This window comes from Leucopleurus acutus (assembly GCF_964270905.1).
Source record: "Leucopleurus acutus genome assembly, chromosome: 15".
NCBI classification, from domain to species: domain Eukaryota; kingdom Metazoa; phylum Chordata; class Mammalia; order Artiodactyla; family Delphinidae; genus Leucopleurus; species Leucopleurus acutus.
In genome coordinates this window covers 8809041-8827888 of record NC_139157.1, presented here as the reverse complement: position 1 = coordinate 8827888, position 18848 = coordinate 8809041, and the positions used below count along the sequence as shown (strand labels likewise).

The window sequence follows — 18848 nt, the reverse complement described above, 5'->3', positions numbered from 1 at the left end:
AAGGAAATTTATTTCAAGGTCATTTTCCAATTTATCGCTTGAAAAAACCCAGAATTTGCTAGCATATGAAAAACATGCAAATCTAGCTACCTTGTATCACGGTCCCAATAACACAGCAGCTATAATGCTTAACATTAAGAAATGCTTCTTTCTCACCATTTTTCACGTGAAATACATAAATAGCTGGATAGACATATATTCCAAATTCGTCCTAACACAGACAGAAATGTAACGAGGACACAGACTGACTGTATTTATTATTTTTTAAAAATATTTATTTATTTAATTAATTAATTTTTGGCTGCATCGGGTCTTAGCTGCGGCCACGCAGGATCTTCCTTGCAGCATGCAGGATCTTTTGTTGCAGCGTGCGGGCTTCTCTCTCTAGTTATGGCTCGTGTGCTCAGTAGTTGCGGCACATGGGCTTAGTTGCCCTGCAGCATGTGGGATCTTCCCCAACCAGGGATTGAACCCGTGTCCCCTACATCGGAAGGCAGATTCTTAACCACTGGACCACCAGGGAAGTCCCCTAAATGTATTATTTAGCTTCCTGATGTAAGAACTAAAAAGTGGCAAGTTCCAAATGTGTGTCATGCCCTGGCTGGATACTTACACTCTAAGTTGAACAAAAATTAGTCTTTACAAATCGAAAATCCCCTAACACTCAAGACTGTGATGATTGAGAGATACTTTGACACACATACAGCCTGTCTTAAAGGTTCTCTGACTGATATAACATATAGAGAAGTCAGGCATAATTTTCCAGATTTTAATAAACGTTTCCTCTCCAATCACAAGTCTACAAATTAAAGAACTGAAGTTTACTGAGAAGACTAGGCACATTTTAGATTCTTCAAGTTTATTAAAATATAAAAACCTAAGTTTCTTCCTTTTCCTGCCAGCAATAATTTAAAGAAATCACAAAATGGCTGCTCTCTCAATTACGGTTCCAAGGGCACATGAGAGAGATGTGAGAAGCAGCCCCAAAGTCAAATCCTCTGTAACAAACGCAGCTCCAAATTAAATTACACTCATAAGCCCACAATGAATGTCACACTCGACACTGAAGTGGAGGGACGCGGGGCTGACAAGTGCTGGGTCTCAGATACGCTCTTATTTCTCTGTTACCTACTGATTCAGAAACTGAACCACCAAACAGTGTGTACCGAATGCCACTACCCTGGTTAAGATGCGTATAAGAGACCAGAGGTTGACGCGTAGGAGATTTCAGACTCTAACTCCTACATCTCGATCACCTCTAAATTTGAGGACCAAGAAAAAAATGTCACCTCTGGAAACCAATGCTAATAATTAACATAAAAAGTGACCGTCACACTATTTTTAACCATTTTGCAAACTCATTAACAGGAATTTAGAAAAAAACTATTTTAAGGTTCTGAGCTGGTTCATGTTTGACTCAAAGTTCACACAACTCTTTGAATAAGCAAAGAACCCACAAAATGAATACTTTTGCTGAGATTAGATGTAACAAGCCAGTAGTATGTAGAAAGTGAACTTTCTTAAAAATTAAGTGGATTGGGAAGGTCTGCGCAACCCACAAAAACTGCACCTCCCATCACAGGCACTTAAAATGACCATCAGGGCTTCCCTGGTGGCGCACTGGTTAAGAATCCGCCTGCCAATGCAGGGGACACGGGTTCGAGCCCTGGTCCGGGAAGATCCCATATGCCATGGAGCAACTAAGCCCATGTGCCACAACTACTGAACCTGCGCTCTAGAGTCTGAGAGCCACAACTACTGAGCCCACGTGCCGCCAACTACTGAAGCCCGTGCTCCGCAATAAGAGAAGCCACCGCAATGAAAAAAGGCCACGCACCGAAATGAAGAGTAGCCCTTGCTCACCGCAACTACAGAAAAGCCCGCGTGCAGCAACAAAGACCCAACACAGCCAAAAATAAGCAAAAAAAAAAAAAAAAGACCATCAGCAGCTCCAGTGAGACATTCCGCCAAGCTTCACTTGCTCTGGTCTTTCCAGGAACTTCCTTCCCTGAGCTGCAACACCCAGGCAATCCTGCAGTCTGCTGTATGGCCGCAAACAAAGGGGTCAAGCCAGCGATCAGGCTAAGCTCTTCGGGCTGCAGTCACAGGCACGGCTGGGACCAGTGTCGGGAGGCAGACAGCCTTCCCCTCCGCTGTGCCCACCAGTCCCGTCGGAAAGAGCAACCCCCAGCTCTGATCTGGGGAGGCACCAAAATGTCCATTTTCAGACACCCCCTAAAATTACAAAAGCAAGGTAATTTTAATCAATATATGTGTATTTCATTTACAGTGCATGGTCTACAATCTTGAGACCAAGGTTGAGACGGGAGAACTCGTGAAAGCTAAACACTCGAATGAACAGCACGTTAATGATCTCCAGCCAAGCTGCCCTGCAGGATTGGGCGCGTGTCCCTTGACTAGTCGTCACCCTACTCGTGTCTCGCATGGGGTCGGGGGTGAAATGCTATTCTGGGCCAGCACGAGTGTTCCTTCTGCAAGACTACCTCAAGGACTGCAGGATGTTTAGCATCCCCGAGCCCACCCACTAAACACCAGGCATCCCCAGTCCTCTAAAAGTACCCCCAACACACACACGCACCCCAAAATGCCCTCTGGATACAGGGGATGCTCCTACCCTGACTGAAGATCGCAGCACGGCACTGCCTAAATCAGCAGCATGTTAAGCTGGTCCATGTTTAGAAAGACTATTAAGATTCTTTTAAACTTTACAGATCTGTAATAATGTACTGAGATACAGCATAAACTTCCATCAAAGTTTAAGATGGAACATTTACTCAGACGACAGGACCATTTATATTCATATTTTGGTCCACTTAGCCAGGGGCTTTAGAAGAAATCAGGCTTTGGCATATTAAGGAAACATACCTAAATCCCAACTCTCCTTTTTATTATCCTGTTAGGTTTCCTTGGTAATCAATTGGGTTTTTTTGTTTTGTTTTGTTTTTTTACAATATGTGGTTTTAATTATTTATTTATTTATGGCTGTGTTGGGTCTTCGTTTCTGTGCGAGGGCTTTCTCTAGTTGCGGCAAGCGGGGGCCACTCTTCATCGCGGTGCGCGGGCCTCTCACTATCGCGGCCTCTCTTGTTGCGAAGCGCAGGCTCAGCAGTTGTGGCTCACGGGCCCAGTTGCTCCGCAGCATGTGGGATCCTCCCAGACCAGGGCTCGAACCCGTGTCCCCTGCATTGGCAGGCAGATTCTCAACCACTGCGCCACCAGGGAAGCCCCTCAATTGTTTTTAGGGAACTCAATGTGTACCTGGAAAAAGCGAGCACTCGTGTTTGCAGTGGTGCCACAGAAATAAAGTGGGATGACATGGTTGTGCACGATAAACATGAGAATGGTCCCACGAAAAGCTGGAGGTCCAGAGTAAAACGTATCACCACACAAACCCAAACCACATGCAAAGGCTGGAGAAAAGCACATGGTTTGCAATTTTTATTGTCTTCGTATTTCCCCCTAGATCACACACTTTTCTCAAAGGCAATATTCTCTGAAGGCAGCAAAAATCACATAGTAACGTGCGGTACAGGTGTGTACAGTATGCAGTTAGTCATTTAAAATCTACCCACCAAAAGGGCAATGTTTATGTCAGGCTGGTCAAAATACTGAAACCCTTTCTAACATTCTGCTCTGTTTGGTGGGGGCAGTGGTGATAGAAGTTTAATTCTGCCCATGTACCCCAACCCATTACGTACACACAGAGAGCCATGTGGTTGGTGTAGATGATAATTTAGTAATTCATGTCTCTCCTCCAAATGCTACTCCTTTTGAAGCTATGGCACAAAGCTGTAGTTACAGTTCCAAAATGTTAGAATCTAAAAGGAACCAGACATAATCACAGTCCACTATTTATAATGGAAATTCGTAAGTTTCAGTATGAGTTACATTAGCACTCTACGGATTTAAAATAACAAGGTTTTTTTTAAAAAACAGCTATATACTGGGTCAGAATTTTAGAGTAAGATAATGTATCCTAGACACAAAACTTGGTATTGAAGGTGTCTGAACCCCCTTGAGGAAAATGAGGTTTTTAATGAGTATTTGTGGGTTTTTCACACTGACCATATTCAGCAGAAAAATCTTTCTTCTTTTTTGCCTCTGATAGTAGCCAGCTTAGTAGGAGTTTTCATTTCAATAAGAGAGGTAGGTTTCTGATCTATTACTAAAATATCAGTATATGCAAGAGACAAATGCCTAAAAACAAAAATAGCAATGAATTTCGTCTTATTTCTAAAACAAGAACTAATGAAACTAGCCAGTAAAGCTTCTTAAATTTAAGCAAAACACCAGGCACTTTTTTTTTTTCATGAATATAATGACTGGTGTTTCACAGGTATTTGCACCAGGCCACTTAACTATATAATGCGTATCTCGTTTAATATCAGGATTCAACACATAAACCTACCTACCTTTGCCTTAGTTAATGAAGATGATGAATACCTAATTGTAATACTCCCTAATTTCCTTCTGCTTAATAATCTACCCTTTTAAAAATGCTATTTGCTATTCTCATTATGGGTTAGCTCAGCTCAAAACTACCATCAACAGGCTGAGGAACCATAATAGCTTTCACCTTCTGCTCCCAGCCCACTCCAGCAGGTCGGCACCGTGCATGCCTTCGAGGCACCAATCAGTGCCTCCTGGGGGGGGGGGGGGCGCGGCCTGCCGCTTACGACTTAAATAGGTGGCCCTCAAATAGATGCCACACACCCCAGTCCTTCAGGACTAACCATTAGAATCCCCAGAGCAGCTTCTCAAACACCTGAGTTTCTGGGCCTCAACCCAAGAACCTGTATTTTTTAAAAGCCACTCAAATGATTTTGAGGACCAGCCAGATTCACTGATCCCTGGAACAGTGGGCGAGAGCCTGGGAGCCCTGAGGCCCCATGGCACGGTGACCTGTGAAGGTCTTCCTCCCTGGGGCCTCAGCTCTCTGATCTGCAAAGAGAGGGTCTGGGTTAGATGACCTGAGTCCTTTCCAGTTCTGAAATGCTCGGTCTAAAGTCCAAAGGCCCAAGGTGAGATGCAATCGGAGCTAGAGCTGTGCACATGCAGAGGGAATGGGAAGGTTCATGAGAAAATAAGTAACTACGTGCCACTATTACGAGCCGGCTGGGAGGCCGTTTTCATGGACAAAGGAAAAGCTCACACCTGTTTTCACATTTCCAAGGACAGGGATGTAACTCTCTAACCAGACACATGATAGTACAGGTTTTATTGCTCCAATGCAACTGACGGCTCTTTTTCCAATAAAAAAGGGAATTAAAGGTGTTAAACCCCAAGCTGTTTTTTAAAAATATAAGTTCAATAACAATTCACCCTATTAAAATCAAATAAATCCACCGTCCCCGCTTTGCTGGGCAATCACGGGACACAGGCCTGACAGCAGGCGGTGGGCAGGATCGCCTCCGGGCCTAGCCCCAGTCTGAAGGAGGCACTTCCAGCTCCTTTATAAAATGGAAATGACTCTATCTGTAAGGGATCTTCTACCATTCTGTAGCTTAATTATAGGAGTGGCTTCTGACACCATCCAAATCAGTGGCTGTGTAGTTTCTGCAAAATTATCTGAATTTAAAGAGAGAGGGACAAAGCATGGGGGGTGGGAAGGCAGTATTTTCAGGTCACACAGGTTAAGGTTCTCTATTTCTTTTTTTTTCTTTCTTTCTTTAACTGAAAGGCTCTGAGAGTCTTTGCTGTATTAATGCAAATTGTGAAATTCCAAGATGGTGCCTCCGTCTAGGTCTCCCAGATTCTTCTGCCTACAGGTTTTTTCCCATGGAATATCCCAAAGGACCAGTATTTTTCAGAATACACTTTGGAAGAACATGATTTTTGAGTCTTCTCGGTTTCATTTTATCAAATTGGTATCTAAAATGCCTTCTAAATGTCTAAGAGATGTAGAAAAGATAGTTGACAATAAAATACTGTATTTTACCTCTAACCCATGTATGATTGCTGAATTTTTGGCTGTCAAATTATCTCACTCATTTTCCTCATTTTGGTAAATAAATCTAGTCCTGCAATTCTTCCCTTGAGAAATGTCTACTTCCTCCTGAACTACTTTAAACTTCGTGTAAGAAAACCTCCTGCCCCCATCACACTGTTTACAGAATAAATGCACACCATACAGGAGGGAAAAGTTCAAGACCAGTTCTTCCACAAACTTTACAGACAAGCAGCCGTTTTACATCTTCTTAGACTAACCAGGTTTAGGTCATTTTAGTAGCCAGGACACTGCAGGGGAAATAAAAGTTTGCAGTGATTTTCCTATGTACGCGGAATCAGGAAAACCATGAAAGGGAAATTCAAAGAGTAACGTCTGAATGCTTGAATTGCAGGCAGTGGATTCAGTGATAACAGATTAATCCCTGTATTATCACACCTGCATTTACTCAAAAATTAGTCTGAGTAGAACTATCTAAGCACCGCCAGGATTACACTGAGCGCTTGACCTTTCGAGGTCATTTAAAGTGGCCGAGCTGTTTCCCAACATTCCAGCCTCTTCTGGAGGTGCCACTTCAGCAACTTCTGCAGCTTTCAAATATCTGGGTAAGACCTTTCAAATACTTCGAGAGGCTCTGACAGGAAGTAGTATGGTAAACTTTCTCCCACAAATGGGGGAAGAAACGCAGGGGAGTATGATGAGGAAAAATTCTCACAACTGAAATGAATTATAAAACCTTCTTCAGATGCTACTTGGTTCACTTAATTGCATAATTAGAGACACTGTATTTTGATTTTCATCATTGAGTCATTACTCTTTACAGCAGCTTTGCTGAAATACAACTTACATCCCATAAAATTCGCCCATTTTAAAATATGCAACTGAGTGGCCTTTAGCAACTTCACAGAGTTATGCAACCAATCCCACTATCTAATTTTAGAACATTTCATCACCGCAAATAGAAACCCCATGCCCACTGGCAGTCACTCCCATAACTCCTTCCCCAACCCTGGCAACCAAGAATCTACTTTGTGTCTCCATAGATTTCATAGAAACAGAATCATACACTATGTGGTCTTTGCTTCTGTCACTTAACATGTTTTCAAGATTTATCCAGGTTGCAGCACGTATCAGCACTTCGTTCCTTTTTTTTTTTACTGCCAAGTAATATTCCACCATCTGGATATCTCACTTTTGTCTCTATAGACATTCATTGCTGATGGACATTTGGGTTGAGGATCTTACTGTTTTCTGTGTTGCTTTAGTGATTATAAATATGAAACAGCTAGAAAACAAGTCATTTGAACTAGACTATGGTCAATTTGGTATTCAAATTGATAAGAAAACAATGTTAGGGGCAAACGAAGATGAAAGAAAATGAATTTTTTAAAACTAAAATTCAACTTCAGTTCAGTTTCATTTAAGTTGTGAGTAAAAATACGCTACGTTCTCAGGAAGAAGGTGCCACAGCTGCTAAACAAACCGCTGTGACCACAGCAGGAAACACGTCTCCTCCAGGTGCACACTCGCGCTCCCCTGAGGCCAGCAGTCATTCCAGCCGCAGGAACTGTAGTCAGCCCCTTCCCTTAACAAACCAGGAGCCAGATCGGGGCAGAGGGGAGAACCCAGGCTCTTGTAAATTTTGAGCAGCAAACTGAGTCTTGTTTCACATTTAACTCCAATTGGTGCCGAACTCGTCATCGCCCAGCACCCAATTAAAGTACCAAAAAAAAATTTTTTTAACGGAACACTATCTTTGAATTTCGCTTTCTTGGACGAACATTAACCCCTCCAGAGCCCTGCTCACTGCGGCAATACCAGACAGGCTTCATGAAGGCTGGCGTCTGTTAGCAAGTGCACAGGAAGCATGGCCAGCCACATCTCATATGCTACTCTCCCCAGGCCCTCAGTGCTCCTCAAAGTTGAACACACAAAGGAATTACCTGGAGAGCTTGTTGAAACAGTTTCCTGGGCCCCAGGCCCAGAGATTCTGACTCAGGAGGTTGGGATGGGCCCATCCATCTTCAGCTCCTCCCATCTCATAAGCAAGGCCACACCCACACAGACCCTGCCCTCAGGAAAAGAGGCTAGGCTAGGATCCTGCAAGCAAACGGCCACAACTCCTTCTGGCAAGATTAACGTATGCACTGCTACTATTTATACTCCATTATGTGAAAATACCTTTACTAGACTTCCGTTCAGTACTAGACCTAAACTGGCAGACAGGTTTTTCTTAATGAAACTGTATCTCTACAGAGGGATGCCAATTTTTGTACTCTCTTTGGATCCTGATCTCCTTATCTTTAAGATAAAAATCAGTCTCATGAACATACTGCAGCTCAATAAATCACAGCATTAGCGATGACACACAGTGGTCATTTACAAATAATCATCACCCTCTGTAAAACATTACCAGTAACTCAGCAAACCTTAATCAGCTTAATGTAGAAATGCAGACCTGTGAATTTAGCCAACTTAGAAGGCAAAGTTGGAAAGCCCAAAGGCAATGGATTTTTTGTTTCTTCTCTGTCCATATCACTAACCCTTTACAGGCTGTCACGGTAATGGCTAATAGAGATAAGTTTGTTTCTATCTATTAAATAAAATGTTTGTCTTAGTTAAATGTGCAACACTGCTCCCAGTAACACTGTTTATATAAACAACAAAATTCTATAAAAGTAGTTGCCATTAAAAATCCAATGACCATAGTTTACATCGTTATAGTTTCTAATAAGCACGCAGTTCTTTAGAAGTGTCCAACTTCTAAAGTGGACACTTTAGTGTGTCCACTTTAAAGTGTCCTTTCTATTCAAGAAAGGCAGCTGAGAAAACACCCTGTTGTACACCATTCTTTTAAGCATGGAGAGGTCAAAATAAAAACCAATGTCAAAATATTAAAACACTATACGGAGAGAAGACAAGTAAAATAGAAATGTGGTTCTTAAAACACAACCTTTCATTAACTGGAGTCAAGTCCGTAGTAACCTGATACTGACTGTACTGGCAGACATCAACTCTGCTGTCAGTCAGGAGGGAGGCATCGGTCTTTCTAAAATGCTGCCAACAACAGCAATATCCACATGTCACCGGGTGCCTGAAGGCAAGCTGGCCTCAAAGTTAGAAACTTCAGGGGTACATGCGTAAGTTTGAACTCTTAACACCAGACTTCTTGAGGTTTACTGACCTTCAGAGAAGGTGTGAATAACAGTATATCTTACTAATAACGCTATGGCAAACCTGACCACCAACGGATAACAACTTTTTAAAATTAGTCCTTTTTTTTTTTTTTTTTTTGCGGTACGCAGGCCTCTCACTGTTGTGGCTCTCCCGTTGCGGAGCACAGGCTCCGGACGCGCAGGCTCAGCAGTCATGGCTCACGGGCCCAGCCGCTCCGCAGCACGTGGGATCTTCCCGGACCGGGACACGAACCCGCGTCCCCTGCATCGGCAGGCGGACTCTCAACCACTGCGCCACCAGGGAAGCCCTAGTCTTCTTTTTTGAGGTTAAAGAAGAAACTGAGTGAAGGTGAAGAAAATGGCTCGTTAGGCTTAGGAAAAATTATCAAATGCCAAAGAAAACTGGCCATCTATCTTCACAAATCTTGCAAAAAGTCTACGGAATTAATCAGAACACAAAGTGCCAGGCGATGCAGTAAGAATTCTGCGCACCACCATTTTGTCTGTAGCACAGCCAACCAAGACAGATGGGCAGCACAGACACGAACTCATATTCTAATCAAGTATTCATATAACTGTACGATACCAGGATAATAAATACACCAGCCTTTTATTGCCTAGTAATAGGAATAATAAAACCATCGAATGTTAGGGCTGACAAGAGTCCACTCGAGACAACTCCTAAGGAGGTCGAAGTGCTGGCCCGCAGTTCCTGTTATCTGCACTTCCCAGGAGTCACGGACCGGTGCTATGCCCAGGGCTACGGAGTCCGGAAAGTCACCGAGAAGGGGGGGGTGGTGGTGGGGGTGCCTGTGTCGGCCGCTCCCAGCCTCCCTCCCGCTGTCCATCTCAGAGCTCCAGATACTCCAACCCCTGTGGCTGTGGTCGCTCCCCCAGCAGGAAAATTCAAGCTCTGCGACATGCGGACTGATGCTCACAGTTGATGAGAATAACTCCAAATTCCCTGTAGGTGCTGTCTATCAAGAAAGTGAATTAACCTACCACAACCGAGTGCCTCAGGCGAGGTCGTGGACCTTCGGGAGTCCAACAATCCTGCCCTCCCCGCCCACTCCTTCTCCACCAGGTGTGAAAAAGCAGCCGTGGATTAGTGTCCGCCCAGCTGCTAATCACTAATGAAAAGTAAGGTCATAACTACAGAGTTCAGTGTCAAATGAGCCAACCTGACTCTATTATAAACCACAGAGCTGTAAGCAGTTTCTCAGCTCACGTCTTCCGAGAATCACAACGCCCTAAGGTAGGCACTTACTTCATTTTACAGAGAATTCAGTACCACTTTAAGGAGTACTGAGGATAACTTAAAGGTAACCACGAAAACCAACACTACATACCCCTCATCTCCTTTTCCAAGCTGCTCTCCTCCGCCACCATTAGGCTAAGCTTACAGTGTAAAAGCGAAGTCCTTAATGTGCTGTGGACAATGACAGGGCAGAGTGAAACAGGAAAGCCGGGCCTCGGAATGTCCCAACAACTTCTGTTTCGGGTATCTACGTTACGTTATACTGTATACCCTGTTTTTATGTTATATACGTGTATATGTTCTAGGTAGAATAATTAAAAAAGGGAGGAGGGGTAACTGTTTCGTAGGGTGACTCTAAATGGGTATTGCTTGGTGAGAGGTAAAAAGTTATCCTAGTCTGACTACCTTCTTTTAAAGGCTGAGAAACTGCGGCCTGGAAAGGCTTATGCAATTTCCCTACCTACTAAAACTGTGTATATTTGTATAGCTCTTACATGTTAGTCCTAAAGCTGTATCTTTCCATGTAAGTCAATGACTTTAAACTTTTGAATTGAGAAGTCTGTATTTTCAAATTCCAGGGTGAAAATTATGTGAAGTATATATACAGACAGATATAGATAGAAGAGCTCAGATCCACTAATATCCATCGCATAATTTCGAGAACATGAAATGAACTCCCAAGTCTTTCTAAACAGCTCCTTTTGCCTCTGAAAGTAAGCCACTTCCTGCCCCCAGACCCACTTCCTGTCAGCCAAGCCTGCTTAGCAATACAAAAAGTGAACAAACCAGTCCTGTCTGTACTCAATATAACTAGAGAAAAATCATGACCTTAGAGCTGGAAGGGACTTTCTGAACAGTCCCACTAAAAAGAGGGTCACAGTTCCCTCCTCTACTGTAAAACCGGGGTTTGGGAAACAGCTTGTGCTAAGCCCTCCCCACTGTTCACCAGGCTAAGGCACTCATTTTGGAAGGAGGAAAGGGAAGGCAGTAAGAAACTGCTTTCCAAGCACCTGACAAAATGAAAGGACTGTCATTCTCACCCAAGTTCCAAATCCGTGCTGCAGGGTAACACTGGTGGGGATTTCCTTACCTGCTAATGGCATGTAAAAATAATATTCCTAATACCTATTGGCTGTTGATTTTTAAGATCTTTTTTGGGGAGTGTCTGTAAGTAGGAACTGATTTCTTCTGCACGGGGAATGACATACACCCTGTGTGTAAATTTAAACTTGGACACCACTTTCCACAGGAAGGGGTAAATACCTAATCAGAGAATGTTACATTCTGCAAAAGAAACTGTTCCTTTCTAGAAACACGAATAATCATTATCCCTCTCTCCTCTTCCCGCCCCAAGGGAGGCGAAATAAATGATCGTTCAAGGTCACTTTATCTAACAAGCTGCTGAAGTCTTGACTCTGTAGTATGTCATTTCAGTTTTACTGGGTGTGTCATACATATTTCAGCACCGATTTAGTTCACTGAAAAGCGAGGTTAATTATATCCACAAACTTAGGATCCCAAAAAGACGCAAAGTAAGGGACAGGGCCAAGAGGGCTATCACGTGGTACGATGGATTTTAATTCCAGGCTCGTAAAACATAGGAAATTAAAGGCCTACAGACTCATTCCACCTGGAGTGGACTGTTTTCTTTGTAAATTTAGAAGTCTGTGAAGAGTTTTCTAATCTGATGGGAGGAAAGCCTATGGAAGAATGAAAGTGTCAAAACAGCATAATTCCTTTGCTAACCTGCTGTTTTAGGGAAGGGCATACAAAATAAGCCATGCTTAAACCTGCGCCATTTCTGAAATAAATCTTTGCCCCTAGTTAAGATCACATGTGCCGTAATATTTTGCAGCATTAAAGAACATTTCTCCTATAAGGAGCTTAGATAAGATATATTTGAACTTGACCAAAAAGTCTTTACTTTTGCTATCTATCAAAAATAGAGAGTAAGACCCCAACAGTTTTATTTTTTAAAAGTCCAAGCTAAATCAGCCAGCTAACAAAATCTGCTCGAATAAGCCACTTCAACTGAATTTATGCTTTTTTAAACCACTCTCTGAAATCATGTGAAGTTTAAAAAAAAAAAGACCTCTTCAATTCGTACTCTGTCCAATCAAGTATGCTACATCCCGAGTGGGCTCAGAATTATGCACCTAATTCCCTGATTGGGAGTAATCCTCTCGCCCACCTCACCCCTGCAGCTCACGGGCTGCTGCATTTACTCAGGGTCTCAGCCCCTCACAGCCTGCCCCCATCCCCAGTCCCAGCACAGACTGCATACTCATCTCTTAAAACGGCTGCATACAATTCCACTAAGTAATGCCCCACACTTGAGTGTGCTCACTTCCAATTTTCAGCTTTGAGAATGCTGCTATTGAGACAATGACCTATTTCTAGTTGGGTCACCCCCTCCCCCATCAAAAAAAAAAAATCGTGGGAATACAGAGCCGTATTGGAACCAGCCGGGAACAAACAGTTCTGTGCGTTTCCAAGTCGACTGCAATTCTGACTAGAGCTCTCCTTTAATAAAAGGTGTGTGGAGGGCGAGAGGGCCCAGGTGGGATTAAATCGGTCCCTCATCTGATCAGAACACCAAAGGTCTAAGAACTGCGGTTCTGCTCCGGGGATCCATGGAGAACTGCTCCCTGGGACCCAGCAGCAGGCAGGGCAGGCTCCCCGGGAACCCAGACCCCAGGGGAAGGAGCGTCCCTTCCCGCTTTCTCTCTCTAGTGACTCGCGGATTTGGTGATTTGAAAAGTGACAGCATCTTTCCCTTCCACCCCTATAATGTGCTTTTAAAAAACCACCTTTTGGGGCTTCCCTGGTGGTGCAGTGGTTGAGAGTCCGCCTGCCGATGCAGGGGACACGGGTTCGTGCCCCGGTCTGGGAAGATCCCACATGCCGCGGAGCGGCTGGGCCCGTGAGCCATGGCCGCTGAGCCTGCACGTCCGGAGCCTGTGCTCCGCAACGGGAGAGGCCACAACAGTGAGAGGCCCGTGTACCGCCAAAAAAAAAAAAAAAAAAAAAAACCACCTTTTTATTTTGAAAAATTCGAAACATTCACAAAAGCAGAGAGAACAGTGCGATGAGCTGGCGTGTGCTCTGCATCCGCCTACGACACGGCTACTTCTAGCGTTCTCGACTCATTTACTCCTTCTACCACTTAAAACACTTTTTTTTTTTTTTTTTTGCTGGCACATTTTAAGACCATTGTGTATCATTTCACTTGTAAAAACTTTGGTATGTAGCCCTAATGGACTTTAAATATGAATATATTTTAAGCTTACACACACATATATATAAGCATACACATATATAAAACCACCACACCACTATCATAGCCAACATAATTAAAAACTATTCCTTAATATTTAAACTTTAGTCAATATTCAACTGCTCCCCTTTGCCTCAAAACTCTTTTTACAGCTGATTTGTTCAAATCATATAATGCCCTTTGGAGCTTTGTCATCCCATTGTATTTCCAAACTGCCCTGTTTGGCCACTTTCTTAATAAACATCAAGTTTCCCCCACCTTATCTCCCCATCTAAGTCCCACTTAAGTGTCTCACCCAAATAGCAATGTATTATGTAAGCAGATACTTGAACGCCCAAGAAACAACATCCGTAATTATGTAACCAAGGCAATGAAACATCTCAACAAGGATACTAGGCTAACATACATATTACATTTTCACAAATAAAGAGGTGGTTCCAATTTAAAATTTGTCCTAAGCTTTTACCAAGTGATCTGTGATTCAATTTTCTCCTGAAAAATGTAAGGAATAAGGGCAACAGGAGAGGCCACACAGTGAGAGGCCCGCGTACCGCAAAAAAAAAAAAAAGTAAGGAATAAGACTGGATATCCTTCTAAGACTTATTTTATTAAAAAAACCTATAGATGCGATAATTGTACAATAGGCAAAATATTATTCAAAAAGTATAAATTTCACCAAACCACATGCTTGAGAAATGATGGAAGAATCCAAGCAGGTATGGCAAATGACGACGTACTTATCACCAAACCTAGGGGAAAACAGGTCCTTGGAGAAATATCACCTTGGTTCGTGGTGCAATGTCGAGTGATTTACCAAAAAAACAAACAAAAATATGTCACGCTCTGCCCATTCCTAAGTCACTCTGCCCAACGGTTTTAACTCTTCACGCAACAAGAGTCAGCGGAAAGAACAAAACTACCTGTACCTCTTGGCAAAGCCGGGATGAGAACTGACCTCAGCTCCCACCACTCCCTGACAGCAGGTATTTGCCTTCTCCACTACAGTGCGGGCGTCTTGAAAGCAGGTACTGCTCCCCTTTCGTGTACCAATGTATCCCCAGGACCTAAAAAACCTGGCGCACAGTAGGTATTCTACTTGTTGAATGAACAAAGGAATTTTATGGAGGGATGTGGGAGCAGGAGAAAGGGGAGGCCCAATCTATTGCATTATTAGTCTAAGTCAGAAAAAAAAAATGCCCATCATGAGGTATGAAAGCTTTTAATCGGATTAGAATTCAGTAGTTACAAGTGGAGTTGGCCACCTTTACTCTGTCCTCTGTGCCAGGCAGGTCCTCGGATCCTGCTTCCCAGATGAGGAAGCAGGGCTCAGGGAGGTTGGGATGCTCGCCCGAGGTCGCCCACTCAGAGGCAGGCCTGTTCACCTGCTCGCTCATCCTCCTTCCCTGTATTTATCTGCCAATAAAGCAAGCATTTAAAGTTTGTTCTAGAAGCAGATAATGATGCTTTCTCTTCCCCCAAAGCACTTGGCTTCTCACTTTGTGGCCAGGAAGGATAGAAAGCAAAGAAACAAGTATCTATCACTGTTCAGGGTAGAAATAAGTTGAAGTAAATAAAGCAGCAAGGGGTAGACAGGGAGGGGCTCTACCAATCGGGGATCAAATTATAAAACAATCTACACTCAAACTTTCAGACACAGACAATAGTTAATTTTAAACGATCAGTGATAAAAACACAACTCATTCATCTAACATTCTCTTTCCAACTCAAACATCAGGTACAAATTGCTTTCTTTTAGCATACGCCAGAAACCTGTCATCACACAATAGCTTAGCAAACGGGACACAAGACGCTACCACCTTCTCCATAGAAACAAGACCCGCGGAACAGCAGCCTTGTTTAAAACATGACCTCAGCCCCAGCCATGCCTGCTCCTTGGTGACAGCACTCACAGTACACGTCCAGGCTCAGGCCTGTGACGCACTGGACACAGACGAACAGAACAGGTTCTTCGTACTTTAGCAAAAAATTTTTAAAAATTGGAACCAATGGGGTGGATCCGCTTCCAAATATTATTAGCTTAGTCATTAAATATATACAAGGTTGTAACAAAGGCTTAACAACAATTACTTTTATCCTAAAGCAGGGGTTGGCAAATCTTTCCGGTAATGGGCCGGACAGTAAGTATTTTAGGCTTTGGGGGCCGTATTTGTCACCAGCTGCATGTTCTTGTTCTTGTTGCTTTGAAAAATCCCTTTAAATTGTAAAAAACCAATCCTAGCTAGGTAGCCCACGCAAAAACAGGCCACAGCCAGATGTGGCCTTTACCTACCCCAACCTGAAGTAAAAACAATTATTTACAATATCTGATATGACAATTTTTTTGGTCTTGGCAGTTTCAAACTGATCATCTCTCAGGCAAAAACAGAAAAGAAAATTAGGGTGTGGAAAGTGACTTCAAGTTTAACAGAATGGAAAGCAAAGTCTCACACTGTTTATTACAGTTTCATCCTTTATCAATAAAAGTCGGATCAAGGTCAGAAAATTTTCATTTTGCTTTTAAGGTTTGTTTTCTCAAGTATATTAGGTTAAAAAGATAATTATTATGTTAATGCACATTTCCTTTGAAACAGCATTACTGTTTATCTATAGGTGTTTAAAAGGTCTTGCAGAATGCAATGTGAATCATAATCCAAGGAAAACAGAACTGACCACTGCTGCTGCCTGAACTCACCAGTGCCCAAAGGCAGAAGGGTAACTCCTATGCACCCCTCAACACCCACCTGAAGAATCTCACCCAGCTGGGAGGCATTCCCTGGCTCTCTAGGGTACACAATATTCTGTATCTCTATTACCACACTTACTATACTGCACTGCAATTCTTTGTTTACATATCTGACTCCCCTACTAGACTGAGAATCCCTTCAAGGCAAAAACCTATCCTATTTATTTTTATAGACCTGGCACCTAGCGCATATAATAGGGCTTCAATAAATGAGGAAGGAACCCATGTGACCTACAAGGGAATACTGACAACTAGAAGACACAGAAGACATAGAGGATGAGAAGGAGATAAAGTGTTCCTTTTTACTAAATAACTCAAATGTTTCACGTTGCTGTTTCCCTTGGAAGATCTATTAACAAACTTTACCTGGTTTATAGCAACTCAGGAACTAAAGCCCTTAGCTTTAGCTACAGGTTGCACTGAAACGTTTGTAAAATATGTTTCAGGGGAAAAGAGCACACAGGAAATAAAGCTTACAGCATCTGAAGATAAACTGTTTGGATTTCATAGGTATAAGCTCTATCTCAGTTTATCTCACGTTCTCTTCACTTAAAAACTTTGTTTTTTTACTTCCATTTTACAAATGACGAAACTGAGGTTCACAGAAACTAAATGGCTTGCCAAAGTACAGGTAAATATAATAAATTAATTATGAAACTATTCTTTTTACAGCTCTTTGCATTTTTACTTAGAAAAATTATGTATATTAATTATATATTAAGTATTTCACTTTATAGTCAGAAGTCTCTAACTCACATCACAGCACAATGTTTATTTTTCTTTCTTTCTTAAAAAAAACTACAGAAGTCTGGAATAAAATCTTTATTCTTTACATCAAAAGCCATAGATACTAAGCATGTTAGAAGGAAAATAATGCAACCTTCTGGTCTCTTCAGTAAGTATTCCATATTTAATTAATAGTGGCAGACACACAGTGTTTAAATTATATAAATATATATATATTTTTTAACATCTTTATCGGAGTATAATTGTTTTACAGTGTTGTATAGTGTTTAAATTAAAAACTGATTGGAGTGGTTGAAGAATCCCAAGTGTAGTTACTACTGAAATTAAATAAAATATAGAGGATAATTCAAAATGCATTCACTGATTTTGAAAAAAGACTGAATTCTACTACTTCAGATTAGAGTTGAAATGTCTAAATACTGTAAGAAAGAGGCATATTGAATCATCCAAAGAATCTCCAAATTGTCAGATTCACAGAAGTTTAAGTTAAAAAAAATTAAAGAACTACGATAATTCACTAAGAATAGTGACGGTGCTTTCCTTTCCCAAACTGCAAGTACGAATAAAATTATTCAAAACGTTGTTAGAAACCACAATATTATTTAGGATGGTAACTAAACAGAGAGGCCGGCACGGAAGGCTAAGAGAAGAAAGAAAAGAAGACAAAGGAATGGGGTCTCTTTGTTCCCTGCCATTTAATAGGAAATGTTGGCCTCTTTTTCCCCTTTAGAAACAAAGAGCCAAAATCTGACAGCTCGCCGGTCACTGCCAAATTAAACTCTGCAGCTGGACACCTGCGGACAGAAGCTCAAATCAGAGAGATTCTCTCCTGCACCGCAGCCGGTCCTGTCTTTCTGGAGCCTGAGCCCCATCTCCTTTTTCCCACCTCGGCCGCGTTCCAGACACCAATGAGGGCACCCGTGGCGCTAGGAGCTGGGACCGCGTACCCGCCTTCATGAGACCGTGAGAGCCTTCGCCTGGACGGAGGCTCCGGAACCACACTGGGCTTCGCTGCCCACGCACGACCACCAGCATCAACCCCACCGAGAGAGAGGAATATATAAAAACTGTCCTTTTCCTATGAAATCATCAGTGCCCGAACTCTGGGGTGCATCAGAACCGTCTGGGGACCTAAAGCACAGACATCCAGTCCTCCCAGCCCTGGAGATGGGGATTCAGCAGTCCTGTGAGGGACCGGGAAGCTTAACGTCTTCAGATAATCGCGTAACCGAATGTGGGAACCCTGTGGTAAATTAATGCTAACTTTGAACTACGTGTGTCTGCAGTGTGTACGTACACTCAGGAGGAACATAAGAAAGCTGCTGGGTCATCTTTAGTCTACGTGGATTTAAAAACACTACCGTTTAATAAGTCTGGTATTTGTATATATTCTGGCAGGCGGCAGCGGTTACAATAATGAAAGAAGGTGAGGAGTTCTTTCATCAATCACAGTCACAAACGTATTAACAACATGTACAAACCAAACCCTCAACCTCCCCTCCCACACCCGATCCTTTTCCAGGTTCCTTATCTCAGGGAACGAACGGCACCACCATCCAAACACTTACGCAAGCCAGACACCAGAAGGCAGCCTCGACACCGCTCTGCCCCTGCACGGTGATCTATCACGGAGTCCTATCAAGTTCACCTCCCAGACACATGTGCTTCTCTCCACCCGC

General features: G+C 42.8%; 1 protein-coding gene across 1 annotated transcript in view; it reads right to left on the bottom strand.

Annotated features, from left to right (window-relative positions):
- Nucleotides 1–18848, bottom strand: part of EZR (ezrin) — a 50769-nt gene that overhangs the window by 26462 nt on the left and 5459 nt on the right. The gene's annotated exons all lie outside the window — the stretch shown is intronic.